Below are 13,034 nucleotides of genomic sequence, written 5' to 3'. Positions count from 1 at the left end.
CTATAAGAAAGATGATCCAATGATCAACAACAAGCAAACAACAAGCAACTTGGTCATCAGTTTAAAGTTTTCAACCCAGGTCCCTGCCCTATATCCACACCCGGCGAAGAGAAGGAGGGAAAAAAGCATAACAGCCTCATAGAAGTAACAATTGCCTGTTTTAATGTTGGCAATGTACAAATGACAATTATGTTGTTAATTGATAGTTATTTCAATGAGTTGTCATCCATGTAGATTGTTCAGATTAGCAATGTTGTTTTTGCATTGTGATTAAGCCCCTGGGTAGTTGCATAAAAGCTGTTGTATTCTATGGTAGACACATTCTAACAACTCAGAAGAGAAAAAGGGCCAAGCCCCTTTAAAGAGACAGTTGAGTTTTAGAGAGAGGCTGGGAGATCTAAAGCCTTGTTAAAATGTGATTTTTAACAGCATGCTACATTAATGAAGTGCAATATTTCATTCAAGAAGTTTCTGTGCAAATGAAGTATTAATAAGACAAAAGGCAGTAAAAGAGGGAGCAGCCTGGTTACCAAGCACACCAAAGAAAATATTAGCACTGCCTAGAACGGGGCTAACAGAGCCCCACGTTTCTCTCTGGAACACTCTCTCTCTCTCAAACTCAGGACAGGCACTGGTTTCTTTTCAGGGCTGGACACCAGAGCAAGCAAAACCCGAAGAGGCCTGGCCTGAAGGAAAGATTTAGAACAAATTCACAGCCCAAGACTAAAGAGCGATCATTAACTCTATATCTTTAAGAAAACAAAACAAAACAAACAAAAAACTCTCCGTCTTACTTAAAAGTTTCCTGTGGCTTTCCAATTTTGCCAAGACAATTTTGCCAAGACAGATTGAATTTTGAAGTTTTTCCACTGTCTAGAAGCTTTAAGTTATAGCTGTTGATCAGGAATATAAAAAAGTGATCTCCAAATCTGCAGGCAGCAATTCAAGAGGGCTCGACTGGCCCCTCCAATCTCACTGGGCGTCCTAGTGGCAGTTGCTCAAACCTTGGGTAGAGTAACCTGTTGGAAGCAAGCAGAATCTCGAGGCCATGTCATGGAATTTCTGCATGAAATTGGACAAAAACCATCATGTTAATCAAGTTTCTCTTCATTTCTTCTTAAATTAGGTCAAGCCAACAAGCCTGGCAATAGTTCTTATTAAATTGGAGCAATATTCCTGTTCGTATCAATTCTACATAATTAAAGAAAAAAAAAAAACCCTCACCTTTTGGCAGTCATTTGCATCATTGCAGCATACCTACGCTTCACTCCCCCACCCCTGGCACCTCCCAACATTGACATTGCTGCACTGTTCTACCACTTGATGGAGCAGCGGACATCTGTGGTTTGAACCTTCGCAGAACTATTTCCCTACTTTCCGACAGGGACTCTGATTTTCTGAAAACCACCCCTAATCTACACTCATCCTCATGGTTTAAGAGGGACAGTCGTCCCCTCCCAGGCTCAGGAGTGGGCATGTATCTCAGGCCTGACTCGTCAGGTTGTTGCATTCCTCTGGCCACAGTAAGTGGGTCAAGGATGAGCACAGAACCCAGCCTGATAAGAATCCACCTTGGAACTTTTTCTGGAACTCCTAGGAAAGAGAAAGAAGCAATTTGGTGACAACTTTATATTTAGGTAAATATATTGTAGATAATGAGAGCCAGGTTTCTCACTGTCAGAGAAAAACATTAAAAGCCAGGAAAGAAGGGAGGCTAAATGAATCCCAAGATTTTGGGTTGAAATTGGAGATACTAGTAGAAATTTGTGGTTTTTAAATATGTACCCAAAGAGGTGGATGGATTTTTGATATGCTCAGAAATAAATATATGTGTGTGTATGCATGAGTTAGCGTATATCTTAGCTTGGTCTTCTGAGACAATACCCCAGGGGTGATACGCACACCTAAGGACCCAGATCTTGGGTTCCAAATACCGTTCTCCAATAAAAGGAACCAGGGCTTCTTGGAGACATGATCGATTCCAGGACTACGATAGAAAAAACAAAATATGAGTCTGTAGCATCTCAAGGTGCCCGAAAGTAGGGAAGGGCTCCGAAATAATGACGGAGGCATATCAAAGGACACGAAAGGGCTTCCAATAGCCGAAGAGGAACAACTTGAATGACAAAATAAATAATGACAGTATTGGATTATAATAAGTGTCCCTGAGTCCATAATGATACCAATAAATAATTGAATAAATAAGTCAATGGAGGAGAACAGACAGCTCTTTTTATAGAAAAATTCCAACCAATAAATATAGATGGAAGGAAGCAACTAGGAAATTACTATTAGAATAATATAGTAATACTCGTTGCAGGCAAGATCAACCAATGATTTCTAAAATTAGTGGGCAAAAATCTGAGGAAAAATAAGGTATTTGTATGGTCTTAAAGTATCTCCTCCAAGATTTTTATTAGTTACAAAGATATTGTGAACTTTTCATTGGAGAAATGTAGCTGACACCATGTTAGATTAACATTGCCATTATCATGACATCCTGACATCAAGTACCCCAAATACGATGGACTGGGAAGGGTCTATCATTGCTGAGATATTCTTTTTTTTTTTAATTTTATTTATTTATCTGACAGAGAGAGACACAGCGAGAGAGGGAACACAAGGAGGGGGAGTGGGAGAGGGAGAAGCAGGCTTCCCTCCCAGCAGGGAGCCCGATGCGGGGCTCGATCCCAGGACCCTGGAACCATGACCTGAGCCGAAGGCAGATGCTTAACAACAGAGCCACCCAGGTGCCCCTGTTTCTGAGATATTCTTAACACAAATGCACCATCTCAGTCTAATCATGAGAAAACATCACCCAGACTCAAGTGGAGTGATATTTTGCAAAATAACTGATCAGTACTCTTTAAAAAGTATCAGTGTCATGAGAGACAAAAATGGTTGAGGAGCTGTCCCAGAATGGAGGAGACTAAGGAGATGGGACATCTAAATAAGATGTGAGAACCTCAATTGGATGCTGAAGCAGATTTTCATGGAAAATCTGGCAAAACTCCAAGTCTTTATATTGTATCAGTGTTAAGTTCTTAGTTTCAATCACTGTACTTTTGTCACATAAGAAGTTAGCATTAGTGGAAGCTGGATGAAGGGTATTCAAGAACTTTCTGAACGATTTTCGAAACTCCTCCACAAGTTAAAATCATTTCAAAATAGATTTTGTACAGCATGGGGACTATCGTTAACGACACTGTATGGCATACTTGAATTTTGCTAAGAGAATAGATCTTAAAAGGTCTCATCACTAGAAAAAGACATTTGTAACTATCAATAGTAACAGATGTTAACTAGACTTAAGGTGATGGTCATTGAACAATATATACAAATATCAAATCATTATGTTGTACACCTGAAACGAATATATGTCAATTATATCTCAGTTAAATTTTTCAAGACTTAAAATAATTTTTAAAAAGTTTTAAACAGTTTTGTTTTTTTTTAATATAGAGTGTCAACGTCAAGGGTCGTTGAAGATTACTGGGCAATGGGGCAGGAGGAAAGAGAGGCCAGGGCCTGGAGATATGAGCTCCTGGACCAAACCATGACTGAAGCTAATTTACTCCAAGACTTTTTGGTTGTTCCTGGACAAGCGTGCAAATAAATTTACTCTACCAAACAGTACATTTAAATAAGTATAGCAAATGTCCAGGCCATTGAGAAGAAAGAAGAAAAGTGCAGAGCAAGGAGAATGGCCAAATGTTAAAATAGTGTCATTAGTATTTAAAAAAAAAAAAAAACTCCAAATGTTTGTAAATATGTTTCTCCAGTTTGCCCCACACTTCCGAATACCACTTCAGGTTATCAGCTGAATTCATGTATTGTCTAGGGATACTACCTACTAGGGTGCCTGAGAAAGGCAAGAAAACTCAACCCTAAAACATCTTCCAGTTGGTCATGCCATAGTTCATGAAATTCACTGCATCCATCTCCTTTGCGGTTAAGGCCCTGAAGATCTCTACTAAAATGTAAATCCTGTGGCCCAATCTATAAAGACTCATCCAGGTTCCATCTGGAAGAGTAATATATTATCAACCATTAGCAACTTAGCCCCAATTTATGAACCAGATTAAGCTCGGCCCCTTCAGAGGACCTCGGAGGAATGGGGCAGAGGATGTGTAATTTGTAATAAAGGAGCCAAGCGGGGGGAAGAATCTGAAGTGCAAGAGGGGACATCTAGATAATGTGCTGAGACATTGGGGGTCCAGCTTGAAGGTCCCAGGTGGAGAGAAGAGGGAGGAGCAGAGAGAAAAGGAATAGGAAAGAGGAATGGTGCAGTGCCAGAAACAAACCTGCCCAGGATTCCTGTCGGCAGCCACATTCGCAGTACTAACATAAGCATTATTTAAGGGGTATGTTAGATTACAGCCGCCAAGTACAGTTGTGCTGGTTGTTCCCAGACAAGGGCACAAGTAGGGACTGAAACCCAGCCCAAGCGGCTCTTGCCAAGCCATGAGTCCAGGAGGGGGCTGCATCTACCAACAGGGACGCCTTGCTGCAATTGATACAAATATTTTGCAGGGGCAGCCTTGCATCAAAATAATTTTCAAGCCTTTTTTATGGAGGGACAAGAGCGTGTTGAGACTTTCTGGTGGCCCCATCTGCTTCCACTTTGGGGAATGGGACAAAAGATCTTCTTGCCTTCCACATCAACGGGGCTCCCAAGCCACTGTCACCCAGTCACCCTCCTAATGCTCAGGCTTGTTTGGGAGGTGACAGAAGGCAGAACAGGGGCTGTAGTTCTGGAAAGAACGTTGCAGCAGTTATCAAATTATTTTCAGTGACAGAGCTGCTGGAGCAGTCTGTGCCGGAAACGTTTCGTATATGATCTAGGCTTTGGGGCGCTTAGAGGAGAGGGACAATGGTGAAAAGCTTCCCTTCTACTAGTAGCCTCAACAAAAATCAAAAATTAAACAACTTTATCCTCTTTTTTTCTTTTCCTGCCACATTTTTTTACTGCAAAAAACACTAGTCAAAGTTAGGGAAAATGCCGTGCCCTGTGAGTTCCTTCTCCCTCTTGCTTTCAGGACAGTGTTAATTCGCAGGGCTGCTTCTAATATATTTTGACAGGGAGAAAGTGGCAAATTAGCTCATTATCTCTTTAGAGCTGAGCAGAGAGGCTCAGAGAAAACCCCACCTGGCCTTAGAATATCTTTTTTTTTTTTTTTAAGATTTTTATTTATTTGAGGGGGGGGCAGAGCAGACAGGAATGGAGAGAGAGAGAGAGAATCTCAAATAGACTCTGTGCTGAGCACAGAGCCCAACCCAGGGCTCGATCTCACGACCCTGATATCAGGACCTGAGCCAAAACCAAGAGTCAGATGCTTTAGCAACTGAGCCACCCAGGTGCCCCTGGTCTTAGAGTATCTTTTTTTTTTTTTTTTTAAGATTTTATTTGTTTATTTGACAGAGAGAGACACAGCAAAAGAGAGAGCACAAGCAGGGGGAGCGGGAGAGGGAGAAGCAGGCTTCCCGTGGAGCAGGGAGCCCGATGCGGGGCTCGATCCCAGTACCCTGGGATCATGACCTGAGCCGAAGGCAGACGCTTAATGACTGAGCCACCCAGGCTCCCCGGCCTTAGAGTATCTTAGCTCATGAGGATAACCAGCAAATGCTCATTTTTGTTTTGCCCAAACTCTGCTGCTTTTTCTCTGGCCAGTAGTTGAAGCCCAAGGCTGATCTGCTGTCCCGCCAGGATTGCGGTTGCTTCTGTAGCACGTCACTCCCCTTTGGTGAGCCCATGTGAGAGCCCAAATTCCAGTTGAGGCGATCACCATTGGCATTCACTTCCACGGTTTTTCCTTTCCATATTCCTAATCAGGACATAATGCAGATGCTGAAGATAGAGGAGGCAACCACCAAAGAGCTTTTCATCTGAGGCACCATCTGCCCTGAAGCTCTTCCTCCTAAGAGTCTGCTGCTGCCCAAAATATTTGCATCGGGCTAAGTTCGCGCTAAATGCAAGCATGTTGCTGTGGAGGGACAGCATGTTAATAGCCTTTCCTCAATCACAGATCAATTTTTTTACTGACTGCCTTAATCAAGTCTTCTGCTGAGCCCTGAGGAAACAGTGATGACCAAGACAGACACAGGGAGTGTCCCGTCCTATTCGCCCTTCTTATCTATCCAGCCCCTTTTCACCTCCAGCTTTTGTCACTCCGCTGGGAAACCTTCCATAAGCCCTGATCCTGGTTTCAATGGCCCCCTCCTAGTCTCCCATAACATTCTGTGCACACCGTATGGCACTAACACTCAAAGGGAACTCCCAGTTCCCAGGATTTCAAATAGGGGCAAAGGTCAGTTTACATCTCAAAATCTCCTTTCATTTTCATTTCAGTTGTAAAGGAACACATAAAATAACTCTTAAAACGTCATCCCTAAGTGCTCCTCAAAGGAGGGAAAAATTGATATTCATGACCCAAAATCTGGAAAAAATAAAGTCTATATTGCTCATAATGGCAAATGTGGTTGTGGGTCATGAATCTGGTCTAAATCACTAAAATCCATAAAAATAGTTACAACTTGTTCATAAAACACCTCTTGCGAGACTTTCCAGAAGAAACTTTAGAATTAATGAAAGATCAGGTAATGGGGAGTGCTGATTAACTCCCTGAGAGGCTCTGCTTTGTTATCTTCATTAGGTGCACCATGAACAGCTGCTCCCATGGACAAGTGCCTTCTTCATCCAAGTTTCCAAGAATCAGTGGGCAAAGAGCCAGAGTTCTTCCTGCAGGAGACTTCTAGCCTAGATTTTATTTTTGAGTTGAACAAGGTACCTTCTCATGTCTTCCTCCACATTCCTGGGACATCAGAATGATTTTGGTAAATAGATCCTATAATTGAGAAGACTGTTAAGGTCCCAGGTCCCACATTCAAAATTTGAAATTGTAACCAGACCTGTAATTCATAGTGAAAGATGGAAAACCAAAGGAAAACTAGAGAAGAGAAAAAAATCTCAGACAAGCTAAGAAAACCTTTTAATGTCTAGTTTCTCTCATAAAATTGGGAGTCTTGGGGAAATTCACAGAATCTTGGATTCAGAAAGCCTTTTTACTCTTTCTCCTCTTTGCATTTTTTTAAATCCATGATAGTCTTGGCCCATTTCTTCAGGTTTTCCAGACCCATCAGCCATTCTGTATTACCATGGTGTTTATTATAATCTTGAGCTCTTGACAAAAGTAGAGGCAATTTTCCATCACGGTGAAACATTTGCTAAGTACTGACAAATACAACTTGCACATCTCCAAATGGAGCTAATTTTGACATGATAAAATAAAATAAGATTACTGAGTATCTAGGCTTCATAATGACCCATTTGACTTCACAAAATAATTCAAAGGGAAGTAGAGAGAATCCACCAATTACTAACTGTCAAAAACATATTAAGAGGCATCATGGCAAGTGTAAAGTTATTAGGTTCATCTATGGAAACTTCTATTCTCCCCCCAACCAGTCTTCTGTTCAATATTGACTCTTGACAGTATCCTTTAATGCCTAAGAACTGCTTTAATAGTCTTGAAACAGGAAAAAATAATTAGCATATATTTGTAACAAAAGGTGTATAGACATTGATGCTGCAATTATATATCATAATAGAGGATATAATTCAATGTACTAAAAGACAGCTTGCCTGAAAACACGTGGGAGATGATTTGGGGATGTGTGCAGGGAGAGCAATTTGGTAGTTGGAAAATAATTTAGGCAGCAAGCAACGTGGTCTGCTTACCCAAACCACAGAGCAGATGTAATGAAAAGGGGGAATGGAAAATATTGTGGGTTTGCCTAAAAAAATTGGGTAGGGACTTTTTCTGACTATAATCTTCTCTTGTTACAAATGTCAGCATAAGGAAGTATTGATGCAAAGAACATGAAACAATGGCAGATCTGTCCGGGCTCTTCCTCTTAACCACCTGGTAGGCAGACAAGTAGTGAGAAAGAGGTAAGTCTAGATGGTAAGGCTGGTAAATTTAGATACTTCATCCCCTTTGATTAAAACCCTGTACTAGTCCCCTTTAGTCTTTAGCTGAATTAATATGCAAGAAAAAAGAAGCAAAAAGAAGGGAAATAAAGAAACTTGAGGTTAACATAAAAAGAGAAAGCCATGTTCAAACGAAACATGGCTGTCCTCTCTCTTGTGCTACCACCAGGCTCCTGCAAACGTACCAGAGGGGATCTATGAGAGAGTACCAGGGAGATCACCGTGCGCTCTATTATACTTTATCTATTTATACTTTATTCTTCTTGGAATTTCTTTCTTCAGAAAGTTCACATTTTACTTGAGACTTTCCAATAGCCCAATGTCTTGGAAAAAATAATTGGGTCAGAATAACGTGGTGGTATGTTACTATCCACCCCCAGTGCCACAGTCAAGACTAGAGGCAGGAGTTATTTTTCTTTCGTTGAAGTCAGGCTCCCCAAGGGGAGGCAGTGAGCTGGCGTGAGAGCACGCGGACCAAGAGGACCCTGGTGCCAGGAGCCAGGGAGATGGGATAGGCTCCAGCTGAGGGAACCGGAGAGTGAGTTGATTACACAGATATGCAGAGCAGTTCTTCCCTTTGAGTGCAGAATGACTACTGCCATCAATTCTCTTCTCCCCGGGATGAAAATTGAGATTAATCCACTCTCCACCTTACTCAGTGGGTCCCATCTCCTCTGCAAGGCACACCCGTTCTTCCCAATGGGCATTTGGTACCCTCCCATGGTGCAGCAAAGATGCAAGAGAAGCATCTCAGGTGGGAGGAATAGATGCAGGGTCCACTTCGTCATCAGGCGCAGTAGGCACAGTGCCTAGGCTCACAATACATCTAGAGGTCCATGCAAATGTTTTTAATTCATTTTAAAATCAGGTGAATAATGAATCCATGATTATGCTAAGTATATACCCCCCAAAATTGAAACAGGCATTCGAGTAAGTACTCATACGTGACCCTCCATAGCAGTACTAGTCACAAAATGGTTAAACCACCGGATGCCCACCAGTGGACGAATGGATAAACAAGAGCTGATATATCCATACAATGCAATATTATGCAGTCGTGAAAAGGAATGAAGTCCTGATAATGTTCCCTGGTAAACTTCCAAGACGTTGTGTTAAGTGAAAGAAGCCAGACACAAGAGGAGACATACTGTACGACTCCACTTATCTGAAATATCCAGAAGAGAGAAATCCATGGAGACAGAAAGCAGATTGGTGGTTCTCAAAGGACTAGGTGAAGGGGGTTATGAAGAGTAAGTGCTTACCAGGTACAGGGTTACTTTTTCAGATAGGGTTTTGGAACTAGATAGAGGTGGTCGTTGCACAACATTGTGATTATATTAAATGTCACTGAATTGTACATTTTTAAATGGTTAATTTAAGTTATGTGAATTTTATCTGATAGAAAAAAGAAATGAATCCAACCGGGATTATATTTATCTTTATACCAATGTTATCATAAGACATAATTTTTCAGAAAGTTTATGAAGGGGCCCACAAGGCAAAAGCGCCTAGAGCGCATCAGAGCCATCATGCGGCCTTGACAGAATCCGCAAGGCCAGAGGCAAGCCGGAAGGAGCCTGAGATACCTGAGGAAGTGAGAGAAGGCACGGCGGCTGGAGCACAGCAAATGGGGGACAGACTCACTGAGGAGGCTGGTGGAGTTGGCAGGGGACCAACCATGGCAAAGACTCAGGATGCTATTTGAAGTGCCAATAAAGAGTTTTAAGGAGACTGGTATTTTTTTAAAAAATCACTCTGGGCTACTGTTTTGGAGAGTGGACGAGTGAGGGATGCATGGCTCTGAAACACTCGAAATATCAACAGGCTCGATATGGGGGATGAGAAGGAGAGGACGGTCAAGGCTAGCTTTCACTTTTCTGGCATGAGCATTTAGATGCATATGAGGATGTCTATTCATTAAGATAGATACTGATGGTCCACAGTTAGGGGCAGACATTCTGAAATGGAGTTTTGAACGTATAAATTTTGAGGTACCTGTGAAACTTTCAACAGAGAAGACAAATGAAACTTCCAACAAAGAGTTCAATATCTTGGCAGCAATTCAAGTGAGGAACAGAGTAGCGATAGAAGACTTGGGTGCTGTCCTGTCTGGAGTAAAAGGAGATCACCAGAATGAATGAGATCATCCAGTAAGAGTGCAAAATGAGGAGAGAATTCAGCTCAGATCAGGCCTTGAGAAAACCCAACATTTAAGTGACGGGTAGAAGAAGAAAAGCTAGCAAAGGAGAAGAGAAGTGGAAAGAGGTAGAAGGAAACTCAGGAGGGCCATGGATGTCAGGGCAAGAGACGGCTTCACAAAGGGGAGAATCACCAGCTGACCTCAACACTCTGGAGGTCAAGCAGGATGTGAATGTTTCAGTGTTATATGGTTATGACGTGGAGGTCAATATCAAGCTTTTCCAAAGCTTGTCAGTGGAGTGATGGGGCAGAAAGCAGACGAGAGTAAACCGAGAAGAGGAGGTGGAGAAAATGTTGACAGCCCTTCCAAGAAGCTGACTGCGAAGATGTGCAGCAGTGATCGTGAGACAAGCCACACCCCGACTTCACTCACCCTCGCTGGCCATCTGGCAAGAGGGAAATGAAGGCAGCAGAGACTTTGCCCAAAACAAGGGAGTTAGCAACATGGTGCTGCTAATGTTTAGAGACCAGGGAAGAGCAGGATGAGGTCCTTCTGCAGCTGGAGGCCTGACTGTCCAGCAACTTGACAGGAGCCACACTGCGATACTGCTAATTTTGTGACTTGTTTGCCAAGGGACAGCGTTCTCCGCCCTTGCAGAGCAAAACCAAAGAGAAACTTAAGTTTGCAGCTTGCTTCCCAGCAGCTCTCAAGCTGTGGGGGGAAAGCCTCAAGGACACAGAAGGTATGATCACAATGGGTCGGAATCCAAAATGCCATCTTAGAATAAGATTAAGACTCTCTACAAGCAGCAAGTTTTATTGGCTCCTGTGAACGACAGCAGAGGACACCCAGTGCCAACGCTGAAGGCTGAGCCTGCCCCGCTATTCCCCTGCACACTCGTCTTCACCGTTCACCTCCTTCCTCCAAGCCTCTCCTCCCTGTGTCCTCATTCAAATTCTGGGACTGAAGAAATACCAACAACTGTCCCTTTATCCTTCGCCAACCGAAGAAGGACCAGCCCAGCAGAGAGGAGCCCAGATATTACAAGCTCCCTGGTTCTGGGTGGTGTTTACACCTACTGCTCCTGCCAATGTATGTCATCAAATAATGATTTTATGGGTAGAATATTACTTTTTCTTTCCTTCAGAACTGTGATTAGAAAGTTGTTTGCATGCATATGTTGCTGCCTTGTAGTTTCTAGCTTTTCTGTTTCAGGGTTGACTCACTGTCTCCAGTATTAGGGTAGACTTGAGGAGACTTGAGCCAGAAAAACAGACCCCGTAAGCAACTTTTCTGTTTCTTTTCCCCACCCCGAATTTGGCCTATCAAGCAAGCCTTGAGCTTAACGCTAGAGCCTGAGCAAGTAAGCCCCTATGTTCTTTCTTTGAATGTCATAAAAGGTTTATTAGGTGCCCTCATGCATATAACCCTGTGCCAAGCAGACACAGGGCCTACACTCAGGCTCTTGCATACTTGGGGTACGATGTTCCAGATGTCACATCTGTGGACACTTAGCAGGGTTATGCTGGAGCTCTTGGAGGATAATGTTTGGCGGCGGGGGGGGGGGCGGGGGGAAGCTAGTCCTCCACTAACTTTGAAATAAAGGGAATGTGTTGTTATAATGGAAAAAGTACAGGAAACTAGATTAATGAGAATTTTTTTTAAAGTCAGAAAGGCCACTGTAGTCAGAATGTCATCAGCCTAGTATCCTTTAGGACAGAAACTATGAATTGATCATCTTTTTTTATCCCAAGTGCCAAGCACATAGCACACGGATCAAATAAGGTTACATGTGGGAAAGAAAAGTAAATGATAGAAACAGAGCAGAGATGTCTGTTACCACCACTTCTAGTTAACAGTAAGCTATCAATGTAATGCAATATTTTTAAAAAGTAGAGGTATCAGAATTAGAAATGGAGAGACAAACCTTTTCTTATTTGAGGACAATATGACTATCTCCATAAAAAAATCTTATAGAATCCAGAGGCAAATTATTAGAACTAGCAAGAGAATTATGTAGGATTGTTAGAATCAGTTTATAAAATTCAACAGCATGTATATAGACCAGTATTGACCAATTCACATATTTAACTTAAAAAGAAAAAACCTATCCCCATAGCAACAACTAAAAAAAAAAAAAAGCTACAGAGAAAAAAATGTAGAAAGATGTTTAAGACCTTTCAAAGAGAAAATAGGTTATAAAAGGAGCATTAAAGTGAAGATACAGACCATCCACAGATAGGAACATAACATTCTTCCTCCAAATTAATATATACACTCAACATAATCCCAATAAAAATCCTAACATGATTTTTCAACAGTACTTGACAATTTAATCCTAAGCTCACAGGAAAAGCTAGGGCTCAAGAATAGTCAAAACTATTTTGAAGGACAGGTTAGGAGTGAGCAGAGACTTGCCCTACCAGATATGGAGATGTGAAAGGCATGGTACTGATTGTATGATCCTAGCCCAGGGAAGACAGAAAGGACTGAAGGAATAGATCCACACACAAATGGAAACTTGATAAATGACAGAAGTAGCATTACAATCAATGGGGGGAAAGTTGGGCTATTCAATAATGTGCCAAGACATTCGTAGGAAAATATTAGAGACTTCACACCATAATGAGAAATACTTTTAAATAGGATTAATAAGCTAAACTGAAACACAAAATCCTAAAACTTTTAGAGGAAAATATTTTTATGACACCAGAGAATTTCTTCAGAAACAAAAACTGCAACCAAGAGAGTACATAAAACTCTTACAAAACAACAACTTATACACAAAACACCATAAAGCTAAAAGACAAGCCCCATATTGGGAAAAGATATCATTAGCCTATGTATCTCTAAAATAATACATATCTGGAATTTATTAAAAATGTTTAAAAATCGATGCAAAAA

Source organism: Leptonychotes weddellii, chromosome 3 (assembly GCF_054177405.1).
Source record: "Leptonychotes weddellii isolate Sample4059 chromosome 3, ASM5417740v2, whole genome shotgun sequence".
NCBI lineage: Eukaryota > Metazoa > Chordata > Mammalia > Carnivora > Phocidae > Leptonychotes > Leptonychotes weddellii.
The sequence above is the reverse complement of the archived record's forward strand: the minus strand, read 5'-3'. Positions refer to the sequence as shown.